Below are 27001 nucleotides of genomic sequence, written 5' to 3' on the forward strand. Positions count from 1 at the left end.
TCGCTGAGCGATTTGTAGGTGTGGACGGGTTTTGGTCGTATTGTCTTCAAAGAATACAAAACTGCTTTTTACCCCTGAAGACGATATGAGATATGTACATAATATTAAATCACTACTATTATAAATTATACATATAAAAAAACACTTTTTTCAAAATGCAACGTTTTTAAACGCACTATGAAGTACAGAATATGTATTGAATAAATACTTGTAGATTTAAAGAAAAATGTGGGGCGCATACTAATTTTACAATTATCTTCGCCTATTGAACTATTATTATCCATTGCATGCACCCCACGTTTTTCGTTTTAAATCTTACAAGTATTTATTCTCTCCACATATTTATAAACTATTTTTACTTTTAGTGCGTTTAAAAACGTGGTATTTTTTAAAATTATTTTTATTTATAATTATTGTATACATTTTAGTCTTTAATATGTAAATATGTTAAATCTATTTTACATGGCCTGTTAATACATAACCAAACACTTATGATCTGTAATCATATGTTTTATCTTTCCTTTGAGCTGCTTATTTTATATTTAGAATCTCTCGGAAGCAGAACCTGTACCTCTTAACATCTGCACTTCGAACTGTCAAATTTTAGTATTTACACCTGACTTCAATTGATATATTTAGGCCTACATTCTTCCAAAATTTTAACATGAAAAATTTGGAAGCCCATGGGGCTTAGGCCAAGGGAAATATGAAAATTAAATGATATAATATTGCATTTTCATACATTTGTGAGCTATTTTAAAGTTACAATTCTCTAGCTCGTCGGGAAGTTAGTTATTGATTGCAAAGTTTGTACCGGACAAGAAAGTGAGCTAATAAAAACGTTTTAAAATTAGCTGGTGTCATGGCACTTATACAGTAGCACCAATTCACTCGAATTTCAGCAAACGAATGAACAGTTACGAACTAACAGAAACAACGTTATGAACAGAATCGCTCTAGAACAATCGCTTCTGGGACAATGACATGGTTAGCTACTATCGCTGAGCTACTATCGCTGAGCTACTGTCGCTCAGCTACTATCGCAAGAGTCGCTTCAGGGACAATGCACCTTAATTTATTATAACCATCAAATTGAAAGATATTTGGTTCGTACTCATATACTATTTCCAACGAGTTAAGCACAAGCTAAAAGTTTGTTCTTAAATCAAAATTAATACATTTATTGGATATAGAATATGTCAAGCTTTACCGGAACTGAAACTACGATTGAAACAAGTTAAGATGTGACGCTAAGATCAGTCTACTTGCAGCAGCTATCCAAAGTCAATACTGAAATTAACCGTTAAGTAAATGTTCACCGACCTAACCAGCTGGTCTCCATTCAGTAATAAAGTAACTCAATGTGTTTCAATAGGCGCATTTGGCATCTATTTCCGGCTTTTAATTCGTATGCGGCTGCGCTTCTAGAAACCAATTAGAGGTATTTAACACACGATTCGTAGGCCTATTATGTAACCGTTAAAACCTTAATGAACTGAAACTTAGGAAACTTTCAAGAAAGGAAAAATGTTTCAGTAAGTAAAGAGTTTAATTTTAAAAGATTATTTGACGTGTTATGTCCTAACCTGTGGGTTCTTTTGTAAGCCGAAAGAAATGTTTCTACGTTTAGGTCTTGAATGTTTTTGATAGTGGCTTGGGAAGTGACTAAAAGGGGTAATTATTTAGTAATATTTCATCATATGGCAGCTTATAAAGCTTGGATATTGTAATTTATTGGAGTCCAACTGTCAAAAAATCGCTGTTTAGAACCACACATTTTGGTTTGGACGCGAACAACATCATTACCGTACTTAAACGAACAATCTAAAAAATGTTGACTATGAACGCATGATAACAAAACCAGCCTTTTAAAAGTCACTCCCTTCTTCACCAAGGTTAGATTAATATCCACAAAAACAAGAATGATAATAGGTTTATTATCATATCCGTCATCTTTATATCCCACAGTCTTTGACTTGTCAGGGTCAAGTTCGAGTGGGAACGCACACAAAGTACACATATCTGAGAAACTTTGTGCAAAGTTCATTAATTCCAACCAAGGCCACGCGGCTGTTGACACGACGTCCAACTAGTCTTTAGAAAAGTTCCGGCACACGCGAATCACGTTCAGTTCACACAGTTCAACAAAAAAACTGTAAACAATCCACCTACTAGCGGCAAACCTACCACTGAGGGAATTTCCGTGGATAACATATCCATCTAGTGTGTTTCCAGTAAGAATTCTCCAGGCATATTTGGGAGAGAATTAAAATTTTACTTTTTGAGTGGTGAATGAACTAAGTTAGCTGCATAAGGAAAGGTACATATAAAATACATATAAAATAAGATATTAGATTGCTTTTCTTGGATCTTTGTGGTGGAGTGTAGAACCATGAGTCCATTGGGTTATCGCAAAAGAAAAGTAACAGATTTATAGGCGAATATCGTGGTTCCGTTAGTGTGCCTTCAACAGCTGGTTTAGGAAACCTAACCTTAAGATGAAGCACTAAAACTCCAAGCCACACCCATGACAATTCAACTTAAACGTGGGTAACTCTTACCCACCCTCCTGAATCATCTTCTCTCTCTGATCTACCACCCGAATGGCAATGGAGTAGGTAAGATTTGCAAATACTGTAGACGTATGCGGTGCAATAACGTCAATCTGACCAGAACAACATTCCCTGATAGATGTTGAAGTTTGCAGCTAAGTTTATGACTTACTAGACCAAAGCAACCTATTTTTACAAAGAATGTTATATTTACATACAAATATAACATTTGGTTTAATTTTATTCAAACGATACCGACAAGCCAGGTTACGTTTAAGAATTGAATACATCAGATGAAGTGATAGCTTAGTGATTCGCTAATATCATCTGAGCTTTTGGCCAGGACAATTTATAATAAGCCTAATGATCCAAGAGGAATTCGGACGGGAACGGCTCGGACGCACACTGTTTTGTGTTGTTTGGTTGGAATACTGGTGTGCGACAAAGTAAAAACTGTATAATCAGTGCAAGGAAGCCCACTTTTTTAAGTGACTGTAGGAAAATAAATATAAAAATCTCTTAAACAATTTGTAAGTGAGTAAGCTAATGTTGATAACCTTTTTTCTATTCAATGTAAAAACGCGAACAAAAACTATCAACATTGTCATCTCGATAGAGCAAGACTACTCCATCAACGGACAAAAACTTGCGAAGGGAAGGTTAATCGTCTAGCGTGATAATGACCCAGTATAATGACACGACGCTAAGTGGACAACTATATTACCGCATTAAATATAATCACTGGTTGCAATTGACGTATATATATGAGGTATGCAATTGATTCATTCATGTGTACAAATAACTTTACTAACGATTAGCAACATATTAATTCAATTCAAGATTTTATTTTTTACTCGGCAGATAAAATTGTTCTAACTGTACGCCTAAATAATACATTAATCGAGATTTACTATGTGAAAAAAGTGAACACCCTGACATAGACCCGAAATTGATTGTTAAAGGGACCAATTCTTCGTGAAGTTCAACTTTAATAGTTTAAATTCGGAAGTTAAGATCTTTATAACTTTCCGTTAAATAGAAAGAAAAAAAAACTCGCCCATGTATCAAACTATCAAACATAAAATATTGTATACAGGGCAGTGATCAAAAGGAGAAATAAAGATTAAAACACATATGGAGTCAATACGGTAACTGATGTATACAATTTAATATATTTAACCAAATAAAATTCACTGGACACATTTATAGCACACGTAATATAAGCAACGCTTGTATCATAATGTTATAGGCCTATAGAAAATTTACAGACAAGTTGGTTAAACCCTTATATCTTTTCACAATTAAACACTAAGTAAATTTCACTTGATCTCTTGGTAAATAAAAAATACATCCCAGATTTTCGGAATGATTCGGATCACGGAACCTAATCAAATGTTCTAATTCACTTATGTACAGTATTTCTTTTCATGAATATCAAACGCTTTTAAGAGAAAACTGTACAACCCTTCAATTTTTTTCGATTTACTTGGGGGGGGGAGCCGTCCTTCTTGCAAAGTAAGTCCCAAACGCTTACCAATAGACAACAAAGTCTTGGGAGTTTTAGCACTTGGGGAATTTATGTAGAATAAAGTAGAACCTCGATAAAGTCTCCCATGGAGATCATCATATAAGACCTGTTGCAATAATTGTGTGAATAGGTTATACAAAACCAAGGTTAGTTTGAAAGTGACACTTGTTATCGAGGGTGGCTTGCTATTGAGGGTCTTGTACTCTGGTCACCTTATACTGTTAGGTCATTTAGAGAGTGGCTTCACCTGGCACAGCTGTTACATCACTTAGCTATTGTTCTGTTAATGATAATCAATGGCCAGCTCCCGTAGCATGTCAGGGTCTCATTGTGTCATACCCTGTGATTGTCAATGGTACAGAGTGACCCAGAACAACCGGAACCATTTAATCTTAATCCAACGAAACAAAAGCGATCTACTTTACGAATAATTTACGAATAATAGTTGAGTTAAAACGTCGATACTATTTAAGAAAAGTCCAATTCAAATCACATATGTCACTTTTGCCTTTTAAAATGGTTACGGACTGTTGCTTCTGGGGTTTGATATCCTAAAACTCCAGAACTGGCCGTCAGACAAATGACCCATAGTGACCGTCCAGCACATTGTAAACCAGTCTTCGCCAGGCTGGGAATCTTGCCTATCCAGGGTCACATTCTGGATTGCCTGCTATATGTAAGGAATAATAACACTCTTATTAACGAGCATAGCGGGCCTACAAGGTCACAATACCAGAACACGAAACCTGCTGGACATCTGAAGAATCAGACTAGTTGGAACTCAGAGTTAAATCTTGTCACCCTAGCACCAACTATGTACAACAATCTCCATACTTCATAAGGAGATATCTGGACAAACAAGAAACAAAGGCATGAGAGAGTATTAACTGAAAGCCGACTCCATAAAAGATCCGTCCATTCAAGGTCCTTTTATCCGAACCAATTATGAACACAAATACTTAATGCCTGTCCACAGTGGTTGACTCATTTAAAATGTGTAATATCATTATTGAAGCCATCAATTTCCCATTTACAGGCAATAGATGAGTAGGCGATATATATAGTCAATGGAATTGATAAAAATAACTCAAGTGGAACCTGTCATAAAAGGCACATCAGAGAGGACTTCAGATTGTACAATAAGATAGTAAGTCCTCTTGCAGAGCCAAGTCACCACTAAACACACAAATCAAAGGAACGTTGCTATTACTTCGAACAGTAAATGGTTTAGTCATGTCAATTCCCATTGTAATAAACGTGCAAATGCATGAGTTTTAATTGAGCGGAGCGAAGCGAAGCTCTTTTGGATCGACTTCAATGCAAACTTTATAACACATTAAAACTCAAAAAAGCTGAACGTATTTTAGCCAAACTTACCAAGGTTGTTTTGTCAAATTTGTGGAAATTTTTGACTAAACAGATTTCATTTTTCTATTTATAGAATTTATAGTTATAATCTAAAAGTAACTCAAAGTTTTTAAATTTTAACATTGGTCTTATAGGTTGCTCTGATGGTTACAAAATAACGAAGTAAAAATGTAAACAAAACAAAGAATCATAGCACGACCTAAACACAGTACAAAGAAAAACATTGACCACTGATCATATAACATGATATAACACAGGAAAAATTTACATTTATTTTTTTACTCGCAATTTTGAAACGACCATTGATCGAATAGGTACAGTATTTTACAGATTTTAGCACAGAAGTATGTTTTCTATGATTTTAGTTACGTAGCCAAATAGGGTACAAATAACATTTAGTATATGTTATTGGGAATTAAAACAACTACACGATTCTGCAGTTTTAAATAACTAGGTATTCTCAAATCAATAATTTTGTCTAAATAGGCTATTATGAACATGCTTTCTTATTATTTACTTTGAAATATTTTCACTATCATCGGGTTGGCAACATACTTGTTGTATTGATTGTTGTGTTAGCAACGATTTGAGGTAGGCCTAAATTATTGTCCAAGAAGGATAGAGTATTTCTTGCGTTTTCATTTTACAAGAAAACCCTAATTCGCATAAGAGTGTCATAATAAGGAGGATTTCAGAATGGATTCTCAAAAACTCCCTAATATTTGTAGAAAATGAAGACGAGCAATAAACGCCCGAAACGCACGAACAACTACTTCTGACAATGTTTTGAGATAGTTGAATGTACAGTAGAACACTTAATATGGTGAGAACTATTTGTGCAATTCTCTCAAAGGAGGCAAGTCTTTAAAAAAGCTACATGTCTGCGTCTGCTAATCGTATGGATCCATGCAGGATTATTTCTGTCTCAATTGCAAAATCTGACTAGGATTGAGAAAATGTCGATTGGTTTAGGTTCAAGGTCGGGTTCAACCAGAACTGAGGGTTCACCAGATGACGTTAGCAAGCAAACACAGGAAAAATACCGATACTAAGGATATGTATGTAATGTCCAAATCTTTAATTGTGAGACTTGTTATAGATGTTGACAGTTCCGAGCGAAACTGATAAGTTAAATTGATGAAATCGTTGTATTTTGTATTATATCTATAAACATTTATTTATTTATTGCCTTATTAAAAACCATGAAACGTGATCACTCCGCTCAACTGGCTTTCACTGCTATGAAAGCTATCCTAGTATATTTGATAGATGTGTACCGGTAATGCAAATTGGCGTAAGTGCATTGACATAAAATGAATATATAGAGTTATATATATAGATATATACGATAGCTTGAGTAATTTTGTTCAAACGGGAAAGTTTCGCATCAAGACCTTTCATTCAAATATGCGGTTGGTTGGTGCGCGGCACATGGTTTTCTGAAAAGATCAGATACTGCTTTGTATATGGATACGTGGCGTGAGTGTACAGTTACAAACGTTCAATGGTCATTCAAAATTTTAAAGATAAGCCTCTACACCTGATACAACTTTAAAATTTGAAACCACATAGTGCTCGATCAATTTAATAGTAAAAAGAACAGGGTTGCAACGACCTTGAAACGTCAACAAATTAGCGCCCACACACACACAAATAGAAATACAGTAGTAGACTATGAATGAGAAACATAACTTACGATACACAAATGTTGAGTCAACTTTAACACGTATCACATACTCATCCAACAACTGAGCCCGAGTGTAAATCACACTAAAAGTAAAACGTAACCTGAGCGACAAAAACTTGCCGACCTCAGACGTACGAAGACCTTCGCCTTCCTTTTTGCACATCACAGACCCGCCTATGCCGGAAGCGATCACGAACACCCAGCTTCCGCTTGAAACTGAACACTTCTCGTGGTGTCAATGTTTGGAATTTAAATACAAACCCAACACTACAGACGACTACACCATTGATGAGATGAATGCGTTGTTTTGTTTTTTCGATGAGAGCAAAAAATCCAAAACGTGACACGAAGATCACACAAGATCACGTGCTCGATGCTTTGCGGGTAGACCATCATCGAACTAGTCAACATTTGTGCATAAGACAAGTTTAATTTTAATTTTGTATTCGAGACTGAAACTGAATACCAGCCGTCTTCTGCAGCGAAGAAAATAACAAAGTAACCGGAGACGCCAGCAATAAAGTTATGGCTTCTGTTAATAGGCTGTGATTTTGTGCATTTCGTCCTTATAGCTGGGCATTTAAGTTCGTGATTTTGTATGATGTTAGGAAAATCTGAACAGCAAAGAAACACAAAGCACGAGTAAGATAAACAACTTTATTTCATCACGGGCGATTGTCGTGCAATTTTCGCTTATAAATTACCGCCATAACAACACAATTTTGTAAAGGCATGACGGATTGATAACATGGACGAACCTACCCCTTTTCAAAAATAAATATTTAACAAAAAATTGAATAAAAATTTACGGTTTTTCGCTAGGCCCGGGCCCCAGTGCTGTGAGTTTGCGTTTTGTTTTACATATAGAACAGCGTTATAGAGGGCCTCTCTTTCTCTATGGACCCAGCCCCAAAATGCCGCAACTAGATACTAGAAGCATTGACTATGATAGTCAATGCTAGAAGTCTAGAAGTCGCAGATATAGAAAGTTTCATCACTTGTAGGGAACGAGTTAACCACATTCAATTAAAATCTGTTTCCTATACACTCTTGTTATAGGTTCTTGTAAAGAAATCTTGGAGGCCGTGTTTTACATTTTAAACCTAATGTATTCGTAATAATATATTTTTTTCTTATAAGAAAATGCATCTAGTTAATATTTAGCCGAGTAATTAAGTAATTACACTATTATTTATCAATAATCCATACGATTTTTGAAAAAAAAATAGCTGTACGATGTAGATTTTGTTAAATTTATTTTTGATATAACTTTTTTATTAGTTAAGATACAACCTTTTACCCAATGACCTTTTATATTGGTAATATTTTTTGGATTAAAACTACGTTTTAACCGATGTCCTATCTCGTACCGTTCTCGAGCTACAGTCGTTTCGATGCATAGCGCGTTCCGCCATCTTTGCCCCCCTCCCCCAAGTTCTCGACCACCTGAAAAGTAGGCGACATGCGTATTTTTTATCACCACAGTCCATATTACAACTATCAGCAAAGCTATTTGATATTACTTCTTTGCGACACTCACAAATTAATTCTACTTTCGGTTAAAAAACTACACGAAAAGTCCATTTTTACATACTTTAAACAATAACTTGTTTATTTATAGAGATACGACCTCGGACCCAATAACCATTATTGTTGTCCACATTTTTAGAATTCCAACGACGTTTTAACCGATGTTCTATCTTTTACCGTTTTCGAACTATCAGCGTTTTAACGCATAGCGCAAACCGCCATGTTTGCCCCCTCCCCCCCACCTTATCGACCACTTTTGAAATAGGCGACATACGTAATTTTGATCACCACAGTCCATATTACAATAATCAGCAATAACATTGCTACTACTTTCATGCATGCTCAAACCCCCTCAGCTCCTGGACTAAACGGCCGCCGGCCGTAGTGCTCAATTAACAGGATTGCGAAGACTGTAAGTAGCCTTTATATACTTAAGCCAATGTTCAAACATATTTACTGAGAAATAATGAATATATATAAAACCATCAATGATGTATGATGAATCTAACTATACACGGCCGAACAATAACAAATTTTGTAACACAAAACATTCTTGTAACAAATGTGTCAATCAAGAAAGGAAGGAGTCGAGTTTGTAACTGAACCTAAGAACTCCTCCAGCATAGGGGAAATTCAACACAAACCAAATGTTCGCTTACTGCTGCTTTGATGGCAAATGATCAATTATAATCTGTTATAAAAATCTAATTCTTTATTTGAAATATATTAAACACCTTCTTAGTCTTTAGTAGAAAAATAACATTCTGAACAGTGAAAAACCTCAGATTCACTAAAACTCCAGTTTTGCTAAGCAAGCATCTGAAACATATTTGTTTCAGAATTGCTCCATTTGACATGTTCAGGGAGGAGTTGACCATTGTAGGTGTGCTTATCACCCAAGGCCCTGAGCCTGATAGAAGCCATGGGCTCCAGGTATGTGGACGAGACTGTATGCTGTTCTTCTATCACTTAACATACAGTCAATTTTCTGAGTCAGTAAGACTTGATTTCAATTTTACAACTACAATTCATGGGGTTTAGCTTTTGCTTGGTGTTTTGCAGAACTGTCCAATAATGGATAGCCTTGGAAAATTCTAAAATGTCACAACTATTAATGTCAACAAATATTATAAGTTTTCTATTCTTTCCAAGCTAACTTATCATCTCTATTTAAACTATAAAAAATATCTTTTGATATAAAACATAAAATGTATTCATAAAACTTACTAATGAAATGAAAATGAAATGAAAAAGTGCTTTATTAACAAAAAAATAAACTGCAAAACTTACTAATAATAAACATACCGTACAATTTTTTTGCAGCATTCCTTCAATGAAAATGTTCCATCCTAAGATCTGGATATTTCATTCTTCTCAGTCACACTGGTCTTAAACTTGAAGTCAACTCCCATTTTTGTTTGTCACAGGATTTCCTTTACTTTAAGTCTCTATCACAAGTTACCCTATTTAGATTCTCTTCTACTAACAACTTTCTTTAGATATTTAGGCCAATGTTTTCCTTGTAACCTCAAGAGTAGGCTATTTTGTCTCTGTCTAAAACCCCCTTTACTGTTAAGGTGTTCTTGCTCTCTTAGTAGGAATCCCTTTTTCTCTTCAGGAGGTTTTGCTAGTATGAACTACTTTTGTACCACCTTTTCTTTTTTCCTATTTTCAGAAGGAGACTAGATCTTCTTCACTTCGAAGTTGGAGATCCTCAATCTCTGTGTCTAGGTATACTTTTTATCTTTATTTGTTATAGTTCACAAAAATTTGAATATTGTTTCACAAACTGTAGTACCTGAAGTTGTTTCACGTATCTTCTAAAATACTTCAACGGCCAAAACTTAAACTGAAGGTAACGAGAGAACAAAATTTTTTGCTCGATTTGTACACCGAAGCCGCAATGGTAGAAATACTTACAACAGAAACATAGCCAACATATAGAGCACAATATATTGTGTCCTTCTTAAATACACATTTAGGCGGCTTATGAAAGTTGAGTAGGATGTATAGGCCTACCACAAATACCAATTTATTATTTTTGCCATTATGTATTATTATGCTTAGTTGATTGGTTGCATTGGGAGGCTAAATAAAACTAGGTATAAAGCATCTATAATTTGGTGGGAACTTGAATATTGCTGGAGGAGTACCTAAATTTTTGTCACAGCAAATTATGGTCAATACTACATTTTATTTTAATTAAATTATCGGGTTTCAAAAGTTGTTCAATTTAAGTTTGGTTTTCTTATTAGAGGTATATACATCTGCATTACAAACCCATTGCAAAATACCCCCGCCGCAGCAAACCTGCAGACTAAGCGAATTTCAACTTGTCTGATTACATTTTTACTAAAATATTTCCATATATAAGACATATTTATTCTCAATTTAAATAACATTTAGATTTAACGAGTGCTTAGGTTTGCTGCTACAGGGAAGGTAAAAAGCATTTTCGACCATAAGTCAATAGTATAGGATGAAATAAATAAATTTGCCAAATTTTATCAATATATATCCAAGTAAACCACAACATTTTTCATTTTCTCCATAAAAATAACATGGGAATTTTAAATTTGCACTTTTTTGAATTTTCTCCGTAACCATTAGGCATACAACAATGCTTCAATATACTAAATTATTTACTTTTTTAAGCTCTACAAAATGGTTGAGAAAAAAATTCCAAAATTTTATGTTTTTAGGGTCAAAAATGAGAAAACCCCATTTTTACCCCATAAAACCCCCCATAAACCCCTGTTCCCATGGTCCGATCATGCTGGTTCGCGAACTTGTTCAAATAAATGTAGGTTTACACGTTTATACCAAATTTCATCAAAATCGGATGATTTTTGTTCGAGTTATCGTGCTGACGGACACATATATATATATATATAAATATATATATATATGAATTTGAACGGATGGTGTTTTTGGCCTCTGGGGACATAAAAATGAAAAAGTAAATCGGTCCCGAGTCCAGGTCTTACCATGAGACCTACGGTAATAGCTTATTCCCTATATGGGAAATTCGCTAAAAACAAAAACCATGTATCACTGTCTATCCAAATAGGCCTAATGTAAAATAACCGAAGTGAATGGTGTAACGAAGTATCAAACTGTAGAATTTTAATTTAGCAAATCGCTACCTGTTTTAATTTTTTTTATTGTTTCTGATTTAAAAATGTTTTTAGTTTATTTTTTTCCTAAATAAAATTAAAGCCTAAGAGGAATTTGTTGAAACTGGTTAGCCCATCACCGACCTTTTTTTATCCGTAGAGTCAATAATGATGGTATTGGTGAAGACATTAGTTGAACAAACATCTTTGCTGTAAGTTAAATTTTTGTTTTGCAATTGCCATGATGCTGCTTCTTCTTATTTGCACACTTCTAAATGTGACGCAGCAGTCATTTTATAGTCTCTAGGTTTAGCTCACTATCGCACTTATGGTTATTAGGGACACAATTTTACTATTTTCACTGGTCTTAAAACCTTAATTGTCATATCACAAGAGAAATCAATAACGGTAATGCATCAGGTATTATGAACTGGTTTAGTTTGACTAGTCTTTGCTATTCCTAAGAGTGAAAATGTGTTGTAAGGAATCTTTTGTGTCTGTTTAAGACTTACGGTACAGGCTCTATATGTTAATAACAGGATGGATCAGCCTATGGATCAACTCAATTAACTAATTGTTTAAATTACCTAGTTGCTGTAAAAACAATAAAAAACTTGATGAAAACTAAGACTGGTAAACCTTTCCTAGATGAGACATAGAACAAAATTTGTTGCACATTAAGAAGGCCATAAATGAATTATGTATACCTCTAAGTATTGGATAATGTTTTGGTTGTGGAGTGGATGTAGTGCTCACCCTCAAACCTGAAGGTCGCTGGTTCGATTCCAAGCTAGGTTGATATTGGACCTAGATGTGATTTGTCATTGAGCTATCAATGAATGATGCAATTTAACAACAATGTTTAAATTAATCAGATAGCCTAGTATATGATCTTATATTAAAGGTATACACAATATCTCCTTGGTAGATTGGATGGATTGTTTGGTCTAATTTAGAGCGAAGGTAGCAAGAGAGAGCCTTGGTTTTAGCATTTTAATGAGAGAAATTATTTCTTGTTTTATTTCAGACTTAATTTTAAGACTAAAAGGTAATTATATTTTGCAGGTTTTTAAAATTGAACTATCTTCCTAACAATTGATTTGAGATGCTATAAAAATACAGTAGAGAATGGAGTAAAGAAGCTTAAATATTTACATACAATTAAAAACAGCCTATCACAATAACGTTAGTTTTTAAAAATAGGCTATTCCTTTTATAGCTGTGATCCATTTGATGCCTAAGCAGAATTAATAAGAAGTGCCGTAACAGCCAGCGAACAGTGGTTGGGCATAGCCATAGAGAAGTAGTGTAGCGTAGTAAGAGCGGAGTTGCAGAAATAATAGCTGTTTTGTTCAATAACAGACAACCAATGTTGTCCTAATGTGTGTTGTCTGATCTGCACTATAAGTTTATCTAATGTGTTTAGTCAGATTTTGAATCATAAACTAAGTAGGCCTAAGTTAGCTAACAAAAGAGAGCAGGTGTTAATAGTCAACAGTAGGCCTAACTTACAGTCCACAGTCCCAAGTTATGTTCACATTCAGTAAGTTTAAAAGTTAACTAATGTAAACTATGCCTACAATTAGATTAATTCAACTGATGCAGGAGGCAAATAAGATCATTGTCCGAAAAGATTTTGTTTGGCTAAACACTCGTCTCGTCTAATATTATCTATGGTGGTTTTGGCCTCTTGGGACATCAAAACAAAAGAGTTTCAAATCAGTCTTGAGTCTGTCTTACCATGGTAAGACCTACTTGTAGTTTCCATCCGTAGTCCAGGGCAAGAATTGGACAGGTCAATAGGTTAGGTATAATACAGTAGGCTAATAATAAAAAATAACTTATAAGAAAAATCACGTCCTATGCCAAAGGGCTCTGTTTTGTCAAATTTAGAAAATCTTCCACATCATAAAAACAATTTTTTGTCAGGAAAGATTTGATTTCTGTTTTGAATTTTGAGATTTTTTGAATGTTTTGAAGTTGTTTTGGCAGTGCTTGGAAAAGTTTTAAACCGGAATAGTGAGGTTTTTGTTCAAACAATTTTTGTCTGTGTTGTTGAGCATAAATTCCTTTGTTTCTAAGTCAGTGTTGTATTTGTGATCTATGAAATGAGGTTGAATGTGTTGTGATTTTATGTATAGCCTACTACTGCTTCGTAGATGAATATGCATGGGACAGTCAAGAGTCCAAGCTGGATGAATGCATCTCTGTAGCTGGCATCTGGTGGCATGCCTAGGATGGTTCTTATTGCTTTTTTTGCCAGACAAAAACTGTTTCCAAATTCTTTTTGGTGGAAGAACCCCACAAAATGATAGAATATGAAATGTACTGCTCGAACAGTCCGTGAAAGACGAGCCTGGATAGAGCATCGCTGCCGTATGACCTCATCCTACGTAGAATGAATAGTCCTCGAGCAAGCGATCTCTCTAATCCATAAATGTGCTCGCCCCATCCGAGTCTATCATCCAGCCTCACCCCTAAGAAGTCAGCCGTTTTTGATTGTTCAATTTGATTCTCTCCTATTAATAGGTTCGGAGTCCTATAATTTTTGGAATGTTGCTTTTGTGCTGTTTGAAAACACAAATACCGTAGTTCGCTTTCTGGGAATTTATACTGAGTTTGTTTGCTTCAAAAAATTTAGAAAGATCTGAATTTTTTTCATTTGCTTCGCCCTCCAGAGTCTCAACACCCTTACCCCATATGACCAATGTTGTATCATCGACAAAGAGGTAAATACCAGACTCTGGAATCGCGTTGGTGATGTCATTAATTATGTAAACCAAGAATAGGAGAGGTCCTAAGACGGATCCTTGCGGAACTCCTCTTGTGATTTTTGAGGAGTCGACATGACATTTTCCATTTTGTGATTTGATTTTCCTCTAATTTTAGTAATTTGGTATCGGTTTGTCATGTACGACTCAATCCACTTGAAAATAATTCCGGAAATGCCAATTGAAGCCAATTTTTCCAAAAGAATGATATAATCGACACAGTCGAATGCTTTTGACAAGTCGGCGAAGCAACCCCCCACTGTCTCCCCAGCCTCAACCGCATCGATACAATCATTAACTAAATCAATGTCAGCCAATTTTGTGGATCTGTTTTTACTGAAACCATATTGTCTATTACAGACAATATTGTTTACTTCAATGTATTCAGTAAGTTGCTCCAAAATAACTTTTTCGATTAATTTTGAGACTGACGGAAGGAAGCAAGACTGGACAATTTAAGTTTAAATTGCATTGAATATGCCTAACTTACCCTCTATAAATTCACAAAAGTTCTCTTTAAATACAAATAGGCCTAGGCCTATGTAAGTTAGCTTAGGCCTACATGTAACTTAGGCAATAATTAATTGAGATTATTAGTTTCGTACTAAGTTAGCTTAATGTGAATCCCGGAAGACCTATTTATTAAGTGTTTAATTTAACGTCATCAAGATTGATATTTTTAATCGCATGTTAATGTAAATACAAAGACAAGTAACAGGTTACACTATCCATTGTCTGTGGTAAAACCTACAACGTCGTGGGTTCTTTTTTTTTCTTTTTCTTTCATTGTTGAGTGTGAGTACACACGTATTTTACAAATAAGTAATACCTAAATCATACTTAAGTTCGGATACTTAACCTAATTTATCGTTAAATTCACTGAAGCCACATAAATCACGACTGAATTAGTAATTCAATAATGTTTTAACTTGCTTGATGCCAAATTTTAATAATTTGATTTTGAATTTGTTTGTGGGCCTAGGCTTGTCCTGATGAATCGAAGCTTTCTGCTAGATATTCCCCCACCCTAAACAAACCGGTGTGTTCATCAAACATATTGCAGAAATACCCTTGATAAAATGTTCATAAACTGACCTGAATTTAATAATCGAAGCGATGTTCTGGAGGTAAATTACTGAGCAAATCAAAATCACTCAAAAACCACTTTAATTAAATGTTCACCTTATCATTTTTCTTGGATTTTCGGCAGTCCAAAAACAAACGACACCTGAATCTTAGTTTAAGCTCAGGCCACCAGGTGGCAGGCAAGTGGAACGGACTGACTGAAACGTCTTTGGATTACATCAACTTCTGCCTTCTTTAAACCAATACGCTTTATTTTATAATAATACTATACAAAATTGCTCTAGTTTAAAGCAAATGAACAATACTATTAAGATATGAGATTAATAACTGCAAACGCTGAAATTTGATTCAGGATACATTCAACATCACAGAGGATCCGAGATAACTACAACTATTATACAGGCTAGATTGATCCATTGATTAAACATCTAGCATTATATTAAAATGCCATGTAGCACGACCACCTTTTACTCTGTTGTAGAAGGGTACGGTCACGGCCGCTCAACTTTAAGTTAAGGCCTTGATAAATGGATAAAACATACTCCTTGAGGAGTATGTTTAATCTATGATTAACGGTGGCCGTGGGTACCGATAGAAGCGTGCTATTGGTCGTAATATTTTATAATGCCCCCGCCAAAGCAAACCTGCAGTAAAAGCAAATTTGCATTTGTCTAGTTGGATTTACACTTAAATTAATATTTCCTTAACCATGTCAGATTGAACCATGACAAATAGGGTAATAAAGTGTGTTTTTTTAGTAAAATATTAATACTTTAGTATAAAATAAATAAATTGTCCAAATTTGTCAAAATATATTCACAAACAAGCAATAACTTATACATCAGTTTACATTCTCCGTAAGAACAACATAAACATTTGAATATTGCAATTTTTAAATTTTCTTTATACAGTAAACAATTTTTTTAGGATCTTTAAAATGTTTTGGAGATAAATTAAGACATTTTATGTTTTGAGGGTAATAAAAAAACATATTTACCCCAATAATATTACCTGTACCTATATTTTACCCAAAACCCCCGTTCCCTTGTTCCGATCATGCTGGTTCGCGAACTAGTTCGATGAAACTTAGGTTTACACGTTTGTACCAAAATTCATCAAAATTGGATGATTTTTGCTTGAGTTTTCGTGCTAACGGACACACAGGGTTGGGTAAAAGTATGGACACCCCAATACTCGCCCATGACCTTGACTCCAAAATAGGATATTTTGTTGGCAGCTCAAAATTTTTAAATATAAAGCCCTATTAAGTGACACCTCATTTTAAATGCAATCAGTTTGAGAAAATATCGGCAGAAACAAGAGGACACACAGTTTTTAGTTTGCAGGCTTTACCCAAAATACCACATGGTTTCTTGGCGAAATAGTAATACCCATTAAAAAATACACTTTTATATCTATGAAGATGATAATGAGTTACATTTCCTTTAGTACAACCAGATAAAATATGTTAATTGGGATGATGATGTATGGTCTCTCAGAAAAATGAAAACTAAAAGTTGCCACCGTTTTGTATTTGGTTGCATGAGAAAGGGACCACTGGTTTTGCTGATAGATTATTCTGTAACTGATGACTTTTTAAATGAAGGGCCACTTGATGGGACTTTAAATTTAAAATTTCAGAGCTGTCCCCTAAAAACCCTGTTTTTGTATTTCGCCTTGCACTTGATGGGAAATTTGCTAAAACATGGTCAACATGGACGTTTTGCTACAACGCCACAGCTCTAAATGTACTATAGATACACAAAACTATAAACTTGTTGTAGTTCTGTGGTAGTGAGTCGCAACCATGTGGCGACCAACGAACTGTAGCGATCGACACACCACAAATTAGTTATTGAATTCAAATAAATTTGCAGGTCAATCTTTTTCCAATTAAATTAAAATTCCTTCCATTTTAACTTACAATAAATCATTAACAACAATAACATCAGCTGTTATAAACTTTAGAAATATTGTTGTGCCTTTATCAATAGTGTTTCCAAATAAATGATATCTATACTACAAAAAGTTGTAAATCATTAATTTAGCTCGTATACGTAGTAATACCAATAAGGATTTGTTTTAAATTAAAACTATCCAATAATAGATCTTTCCCAAAAAGATTTCAAGAATATTTTTCTTCCAAAATCAACTCAAATTTAAAACTAAATAGAACTAATATAGACAAAAGAATGTCATTACATTTTATCCCGCATTTATTGGCTACCAAGGGATTGCCAGTTCTAATACAGTACTGTACTTTTTTAGCAAATTTCCCTATAGGGAAGTAGCTATTATCGTAGGTGGCACGGTAAGACCTAGGCCCGGGGCCAATTTCCTTTTTCATTTTGATGTCACCATAGGCCAAAAACACCATTCGTTCAAATTTGTATATATGTATACAAGGTTTCCCGTAAGTAAACTGCCAAACTCCGGTAAATGGTTCTATGGGTCAAAATAAAGAGAAAATCAAGAATAACATTTTTCCAAAATCGCTTCGTTAACCAGATATCCACCGTTTTTTGTTTTTTTTTTTACATTAACATTTTTATCTTTAAAGTTTTTCAACCGATCATTACGAAACTTGTTATGTATGTTAAGGTATAATAGACCCACGTTAGAAAAAAATCATCATTCTTAAGATTTAAAAATGGTGGTCATTTAATTTTTTTTAAACTTATATTACTAAAAAATGGCTGATTTTATGAAAAAAAAATCCAGGAACACTTTTATTTAGCATTTTTATTCCCTATCAAATGATACCAAGTTCAAAAAGATCGATTAAGATATAGCAGAAATATTACGATTTTTAGTTGTAAATTGGGCAAACGTGGCTAGCCTATTTCTACCCCATTTTACAAAAAAACAAAAAAAATCTTAATATTTCAGCTATTTCTTATTTGATCTTTTTGAACTTGGTATCGTTAAATCCTACTAATATTATAAATGAGAAAGTGGATGTATGGATGTATGTATGTTTGTGACAAGTAAACGCGATAAATACTGGTCGGATTGGGCTGAAATTTGGCATGATGATAGCTCACATTCCCGATTAACATATAGGCATATTATTATTTAAAAAATCCTTTCGGGCTCTGCCCCAGTGGCTCTGCAGTTTCCCATGTTAACCTTATGAGTATTCATATTTAAAGAAACTTAGCCAGCTGTTTCAACTAAAAGAGTTGGTTCTATGATATGTAAAAGCATTAAAAAGTTATAAGATTTACCAACAGGTAAATCAGCACCTATTATTTGTTTTCATTATTTTTATAAACATAGCTAATTTGAACTAAGCAGCAACAAAAACTGTCATACAAAAAACTGTCATACGCAATGAGAACAAAAAACTGTGATACGCAATGAGAACTGTCAAAGTAGGATTGTTTACAGTTTTTTACATTTTTTTTTTTATTTGATGAATAATTTGTGATATTTTGCAAATTTTTAGTAATCTATCTTTCTCTATTGTGTAGACCTACGGTGTCCTGCATGGTTCAGGGGCGTCGCTTTGGGGGGGGGGGGGGTATCTGGGAAATAGAAAAGTTGGGAATGGATATACTTGGCAAATTTATTTATTTTATACGATTAATATTTTAATAAAAAATACGTTTTATTAGTTTCCTAGTATTAATAGTCAAAGGTATAACTTTACTAGCAAGTTACTACATACAGACCACAAGAAAATAACATTTGGATGAAAACCTTTGAACATAAATAGAAATATCCTTACTTGTCGTAAAGTTAAATAAGTATATAGTTAAATATTTCAAAATATTTATTTTACGGCAAATAATCATTTTAATGGGTAGGTGGATAGCCACCTAGCATAGCATCGCATTCGAGTTTGCGAATGAGCATGATCGGACTACGGGAACAGGGGTTTTTGGGGGGTTTTATCGGGTAAAAATTGGTTTTTCCCATTTTTGACACTAAAATCATAAAATTTTACAATTTCTTTCCAGACCAATTTGTAGAGCTTAAAAAATAAATAATTTTGTATATTGAGGCGTTTTTGTATGTCTCTTAAGGAGGTAATTAAAAAAAAAACTTTAGATTTAAAATTCCCATGCTATTCTTATGGAGAATTAATAAACTGTTGTAGTTTGCTTGTTTATGGACATATTTTAATCAAATTTGGCAATTTTCTTTATTTCAAGCTAAGCAATCAAAAACACACCTCAATAACTCTCTAGCAACAAACCTAGGGACTCATTAAAATTAATGTTATTTAAATAGGAAATAAATTTAAAAATTTTCAGGGAATATTTTAGTAGAAATCCAGCCAGGTAAATGGAAATTCGCTTAGTCTGCAGGTTTGCTGTGGCGGGGTATGATATGGTTCACCATAGACAAATAGAATTAAATATAGACTGACAGCAGTGCTGCGGTTAGCATAAGTTCTGGTGTCCACCGCTGGGAGAGCCGTTTAGTTAAGGTGCACACAATACTTAACTAAACTCCTAACCATAAGACTGCTGTCGGTCTATATATTTAATTCTATTTGACTATGGTAACACAACACAAATGTCATCCAATTTTTACACCGCAAGTAACTTACACAGTAACCTGTATGTTACACATTGGATCAAAAGAGGGGGATGGAATAATTAATTGAAATAAACACCAACAAAGTAAAGATGGTAGAATATTTTATTTGCAAAAAAATGATAAATATTCAAATCAAAAACATCGCCTACCTCATTGGACAGATAAAAAAAATGCACAGAATACACAAAATATTTACAAAATTCCTCTAATGGATTTATGAATTCTTGGTCATAGCACATAGCAAGCAATACGAGAGGCACCTATGCGAATATTATATAAATACACAATTTACAATGCAATTAAATAAATCTATTCTTAAATTATCAATATAGTTATATTTATTTATAATACTTAATTACATAATTAAAATGTCTTAGGTGATATTTCACAATTTTGCTGGCCTTAAAAATGTCTCAGACTTTCTTTTATTTCACTCCATGCAAAACTTATACAAATTCAAATTTTAGAAGCAAATAATTTTAATCGAAGGGTAGGTAAGTATTTAACCGTAATTTTTATGTCACAGTTTCAAACTTAATTTTAATTCTGCTTTAGGCCGGCCACACACAGAACCAGGCAAGGCGGGGCGCGACAGGGCATTTTGCCCCGGGGTGTCTTGTGCGACGGGAATTGCACGGGCGCTTATGGAGCTCCACACAAAGGACCGGGCGAGGCAGGGCACGTCGAAAAGACGCCCCCGGGCGCCCTCAGGGCAAAATGCGAAGGTCTCCAAAATTATGCTCCGAGGCAAGTCGCTGCCGGGCAGAACGTTCTGCGCATGCGCGGTCATGTGATTTATTCCCTTTCGGGCTAATTTTGATAAGGATTATTTTGCAACTGATACAATTTACATACAAGACTAACAATTAATACGACCAAAGATTACACCCTTTGATACAACTACACAAGTTGTAGTGAAGTAGTGATATTACTACAGTGGTTGAATAAATAATAATTTATCTTGGTATTGATAACTGAGGAAATAGAGGGCCAACGTTCATATCTTAAGGGTTTCTAAAAACACTCTTCTGGAGGTATGGCTGTTTGAATTTTGTTTTCTATTCTGCTCCCAAGTATAAAGTCCAATTTAAAAGTTTGCTAAATCGGCTCAAGGCTCAGAAATAAAAAATCCTATATTAATTTTCAGGTTTATGGGGGCTAAACTTTTTACTTGACCTGCCCCGCCTCATTCTGTGTGTGACAGCAGCAGGACAGGGCAAATCAGGCGTCTCATCGTGCCCTGTCGCGCCCCGCCCCGCCTGGTTCTGTGTGTGGCCGGCCTAAGACACTAGAAGTAGAAGGGCTTTTAATAAGGGGTTCTTGTGTTTAATTTATCCATGTGAGATTTATTAGCCATTGATGCTGGAAATCAGCTTTTCTTTACTTATCCATTAAATATTAAGTAGTTCTCAATCTGTAATTTGAAATTCAAAATCCTCAAAGTTTATTTTAATGGAAAACAAGTAATTAAGAAGAGACATGCTATACTGTAACGTCGCCACTGTAACGTTCAATTTGACAGGAGACGGGACTAGTGAAAATAAAAGCTACATAATTAGTTAATACCACAGGCTGCACAGACCGAGATACCAGGACGGACTGGAGTAGTGGTAAGATACACGGGTAGGGCATAGTTGCGGTAGCCAATGCCCCGCAACACACACGCAATGTATGTGGTTTATTTATTAAAATCACCTGATATAACGTCACAGACGTGTATATTTTTGTTTGAAAAAAAAAACTTTTAGACATATAGGCCTACTTGTTATAAACATGGTTTATTTGAGATAACTTAGAATTCAATGATTGTGTCATAAATTAACTTCACAGTTGAAACAAAGGGCATAAAATCACTTGGATTTTATTATTTGGTCTCATAACCATTCTATAAGTAAAATGTAATAAATATTATTATTATAAGTAATTTATAGTCATATCAAATTAATAAGTTTTTAAAAGTATTAGATTTTTAGTTTTTGTTTTCTAACCTGAATGAAATTTATGTATCATAGGCACTAGAGTAAAATAGTTGATCAGTTAACTGTATATATTTGCCATCTTGTTTGTTTACTTTTAATATCAGCCAAATAAAATAAAATTGGGCTTCTAAGCATAATATGAAAACAAAAATTGAAAATTTTTAAATTTTGGAAAATAATAAAATCTGAGCAAAGCAACTTAGGAATCAACATAGTGTTTACAAGTTTAAAAATAGGACAAAAGATAAAAGTAGAATATTATACAACATTATATATTTTGTTTGTCAGAACCAAAGTTTCATTATAATCATAATAATAGATTCACTATATCAAATAGAGAATAAAATAACCTAAATGTAAAATTAATAATTAATGAAAAAAAACCTCCATACACAAACAATCACATATCAGCAGCGACCATAATAGAATTCAAAACTGTAGCGGATATTTTTTTAACAGCAGTCACGACATTTCATTAGCCCAAGATGGCACATTTATGTCCTTAAACTAATAAATTTTGGATAAAAGGCCAGCAAATGTAAGACTACATTTCATTAGTAGAAATAGGATATGGTTATGTATGCTAAGTTATAAGTTTCCTTTTTTGTTAGTCACAGCCAAGTCAAATTATACAATAGATGAGTACAAAAATATTTACTTTACCATCCTATACAGTATACAGGACCCTCTCTACAATAATTCATTTGTACACATACTTAGTGTAAACGACTATGATTAACTATGGTGTTAGAACGTACAAGGTTAAAAGTATTTCAGCATCGACATGCTGACACAATTTAATCTGTGAATAAAATAGACTGTTTCAAATATAGCTAGAAAATGTTACTCTGGTGCACAAAAATTGTGAATTTTACATCTGTGATGACTATGTACAATCATTTCAAAAAGACTCTCTTAAAAAGATTCAACAGTGATGAGTGAAATATTCAGTGATCAGAGAACAAAACACCTAAACAGCAACTTCCCAATATTTTATATTTTTATATATATAAAGCCTTTACCAATTACTGAGTCATTGTTGCCTCGATAAAATAACAAAATAAACACACCTCTAGCCTTCTGTGAATACAAGACAGTCAAACGGAAAAGACAGCACGAACAATTCTACATTTATATTCTGACAATGGCTGAATGCTCATGAAATATTTTCGTTAACATTCGATTAACATACAGTATTAAAGAAGCCAAGAGATAAAAAAAATTACATGAACACAAATACTGTATTTTAACAGTAAATTACAGCGTGTAAACCTTACAAATCACCAGCTTTTCAAAAACAAGATGTTTCCCTAGTTAACTAATTTGAAACTACCCCTCAGCTAATTTGCAGAACATGAAAATGGAGGGCTTTCTTAAGACTTAACTATAAATAGAATTTACTGAGAATTTCTTGTATGATTTTACTGTAAAATGTCCTTTTATAATTTTGTCAAGTGTTCAGATTGACAACTATTTCAGAATTGAAACTAATCAACATAAGTTAAAAAAAAAAAAAAAAAAAACAAGTGATTTAATGTGATACAAGTAATTTTATAAGTTTTGTTTATAAATTTACCTGGAAAAAGTTTTTATTTCTGTAATTGATACAAAACTGTATGTAGGTACCATTTAAATTCAAGTTTGGTGAAATTTGTACATCATATTGTTTTGACGTCTTCATGATTTTGTACAAAACTTAAAATTCTTTAGCCTAATAATAAACGTAGACTTTAGCATGAGTATTCAGCCGCTTTAACAACCATTTAGAGATCCTTAATCATATAAAATCTTAAAATAATTTAAATTTTTACAGCATAGTTATTTAAATGTTGATTATCACACAATGCAAATTTCTTACCAACTATAAAACTCCTACATGAATTATTTACTTTATATGAAAATCTTAACTTATCTTTGCTAAAATTATACGACTATACAGATCAATTCTCTAAGCCTGCATCTAGCATTGATAAAATATCTACAAGATAATAAAAATTCACTCGACGTAATTAAAAATATGTATTAAAGTTTAAATACTATCTGTAATGAGTTACGACTAATGTTAACAACTACAAAGAAATATTTTTAATTATTGAAAGAATCTTATATTCATTCTGATGTGCGGTAAAAAGTTTATGAGTTAAAAGTGAATTAAACGTACATGTATGCAAAACTAGTGAATAGCACCCACTATGAAAACAATGTCATATCACTCGTGGGGTAAGGCTTTCTCTGAATCGATATAAAGAACTTTATAGAAGGTGCTATAGTTTAATCTCTTGATTTAACAAAACAATTACAGTTAATACACTTTTCCACACTATTCACACAATTTTATAATGTCTAGCACCAAAAGAGCTTCCCAAATTGAAGTATGTTAATAGTCAATGCTCAATACGTAAAATAAATTATAGGTTCTTCAAAACAGACTATTGAATAGCATTAAAACGAGTAATTTCTGATCAAATAAATGATATTATGTTGCATAGTTTGTTTTAGGTTAAGCTAAATTATTAAAGGTGGTAGCTTTGTCTAAAACCGAGCGGATAATTAGTTCTAAGAACAATCTGCCAAGGAAACAAACCAAAATGTAAACTCCTGCTATGTAAAAAAAACTTTTTCACAAACTTAAACTATGTACTGTACCTTTAAAAATATGCTTAGTATTCTATACACAAATTGAAATACATGTAACTTCAAACAAAAAGCTTAAAAAATGTAAAATTTAATAGGAATGATAAATTTGATAATATAAACAATATATGACTAAATGAGAAAATAATAACGGTTTATAAAATCTAATTACACATAGTTATAAACTCAATAGTAATGGTAACTTCATAATTTAAGCGTAATAGCTATATTGCTAAAAAAGTAGGGATGGTCAAGTCTCGAAATTTCGGGAAATTTTAAATCTCGTTACACGAGACGAGATTTCTTTTTGGCCGAGATTTTTATCGAGACGAGAATAAAAAAAAAAATTAAAAACGCCTGCAGAAAGTCAATGCAATACCCACAATACAGGAGCGTGTTGTAGTTGCGTTTCCTTTGCGAAGGCGTTCTTATTTAATTAATTCTTTGAATGTAAATATAACTTTAATTATTTAAATAATATTACTGTACTTTAATAACATTTGAGAAGTTTTGTTAAGTGTAAGCAGTGTAAGGAATGTTTTATTACTATAAAAAGTCAAAACAAGTAACTATTTTATAAAAATTAATATTGCTTTTATTTTATGATTTATTTTATTTTAGGATAAGTTGAACTCTATCCTAACTGATATCACTATGTTTCCTAATCGTAGGCATTTTTAATAAGTTAGGAGTGATTAATAAAAAAATGTTATGCTGATGTTTTTTAATAAAAGATTGTAAATATTCTTGCCTATTATCATTATTGATGTATTTAAACAGTCATCTAACAATGTTACAAAATCAGGTAAAAATTTTGAACGTGCATTTCCCGTTGTGTATGAGAAGGGAAATCCCGTCTCGATCTCGTCTTGAAATTTTATGAGAAATAAAAAATCTCGTCTCGTCTCGTCTCGAACTAAAAATCCAATCTCGTCCATCCCTACAAAAAAGAATATACAGTAAAGAAAGAGATTCATTAAATTTTTGATGGAAATAAACAAAAATAATGAAAGTTTAAGAACCAAATCAAGAATAAATAATATTTTACAACTAATTGTTTTTCTGTTATTCAGACCAATTAATAACTAACTACACACAACATTTTACGCTTTATCATTGGAACGCTAACCAGCTTGTTAAATAATAAAAATCACAAATACAGGACAGATATAAACTAGACAACAATAATCACAAACAATAGCGTCTACCCACTTTGGAAACATTTTCTATAATTTATAAAATTTAACATTTACAATATACTTTTAGATAGAAAAACACAACATAGTCTTATTGTCTTTATAGACATCATAGATCTAACACAACATACAACAGGTCATGAATGAGGTTAACACCATGAAATAAACTAGAAAAATAAATTATATAAATGAATTTGTATACAACTTGACAGTTTGTGACATATTGTTACATCCAATAATCAACAACCCACAATTCAACAATTTTTACTAGCATCTAGCTCGATTGATATTAAATTTTCATAAATTCAGTATTGTTACAGAATATTGTAGTATTTTTGGTGAACTTTTAAACCACTAAAAAATTTATTGGTGTACATTCCACAAAAATGTGTGATAAATTGAAACTACATTGAAATTTAACAATCAAAATCCTATAAAATTGATAATAACTTCCCATAACCTCAAAAAATGTTAACAAAAATTTAAACAAAAAAAGCTACTTAAGTAGACAAATCTATAATATTATTATCTACAATTAACGATCAACCAATTACATCGAGAAACAAAAATGAAGTACAAATCAAAATGTTCCTTGAGTTTATAGATCAGCTGATTGAGCATCATAGTTATGTGAATGTACAAGACGAGTTTTGAGTTTATCGCAGACGGGTAATGTGCGGAGTGTAGAGTGGTGCTACGCTACTGAGGTATCTACAGTCCGATTCTATTTGTTCCCTTGGTTACTTTGTTTCCTGCGTGCCTTGTCTAGTAGATTTCAAACCTGGAACCATAAATGTTAGATTACGAAAGTGAATTGGGGTAAATAATGAATAATGAATTGGGAACAATTTTATTTGTGTCGATAAGGTACTTAAGTTTGTTACTGACATTGCTGATCAAGAAGTTATTTAAAAAAAAGTGTTTATACCATATTATGAAATCTACAGATGGTGTGATTGAATAGTGAGTTCTAGTAACTTGACTATAGCATTCTCTTGTGATCTAG

At 33.2% G+C, this 27001-nt stretch overlaps 2 protein-coding genes across 2 annotated transcripts in view; both read right to left on the bottom strand.

The window, feature by feature from the left end:
* The window catches only part of LOC128994204 (elongation of very long chain fatty acids protein AAEL008004-like), a 107236-nt gene extending 91440 nt beyond the window's left edge, over window positions 1–15796 (bottom strand). The window contains exon 1 of the mRNA XM_054418584.1: window positions 15648–15796. The gene's annotated coding sequence lies outside the window, so the exon portion shown is untranslated. The remainder of the gene's footprint in view (window positions 1–15647) is intronic.
* Window positions 15797–25397: 9601 nt separating this feature from the next.
* The window catches only part of LOC128995917 (potassium channel subfamily T member 2-like), a 298476-nt gene continuing 296872 nt past the window's right edge, over window positions 25398–27001 (bottom strand). Inside the window, exon 31 of the mRNA XM_054420965.1 lies at window positions 25398–26776. The gene's annotated coding sequence lies outside the window, so the exon portion shown is untranslated. The remainder of the gene's footprint in view (window positions 26777–27001) is intronic.

Source organism: Macrosteles quadrilineatus, unplaced genomic scaffold (genome assembly GCF_028750875.1).
Source record: "Macrosteles quadrilineatus isolate MER2022 unplaced genomic scaffold, UCM_ALF_1.0 Scaffold_5__1_contigs__length_97177068, whole genome shotgun sequence".
NCBI lineage: Eukaryota > Metazoa > Arthropoda > Insecta > Hemiptera > Cicadellidae > Macrosteles > Macrosteles quadrilineatus.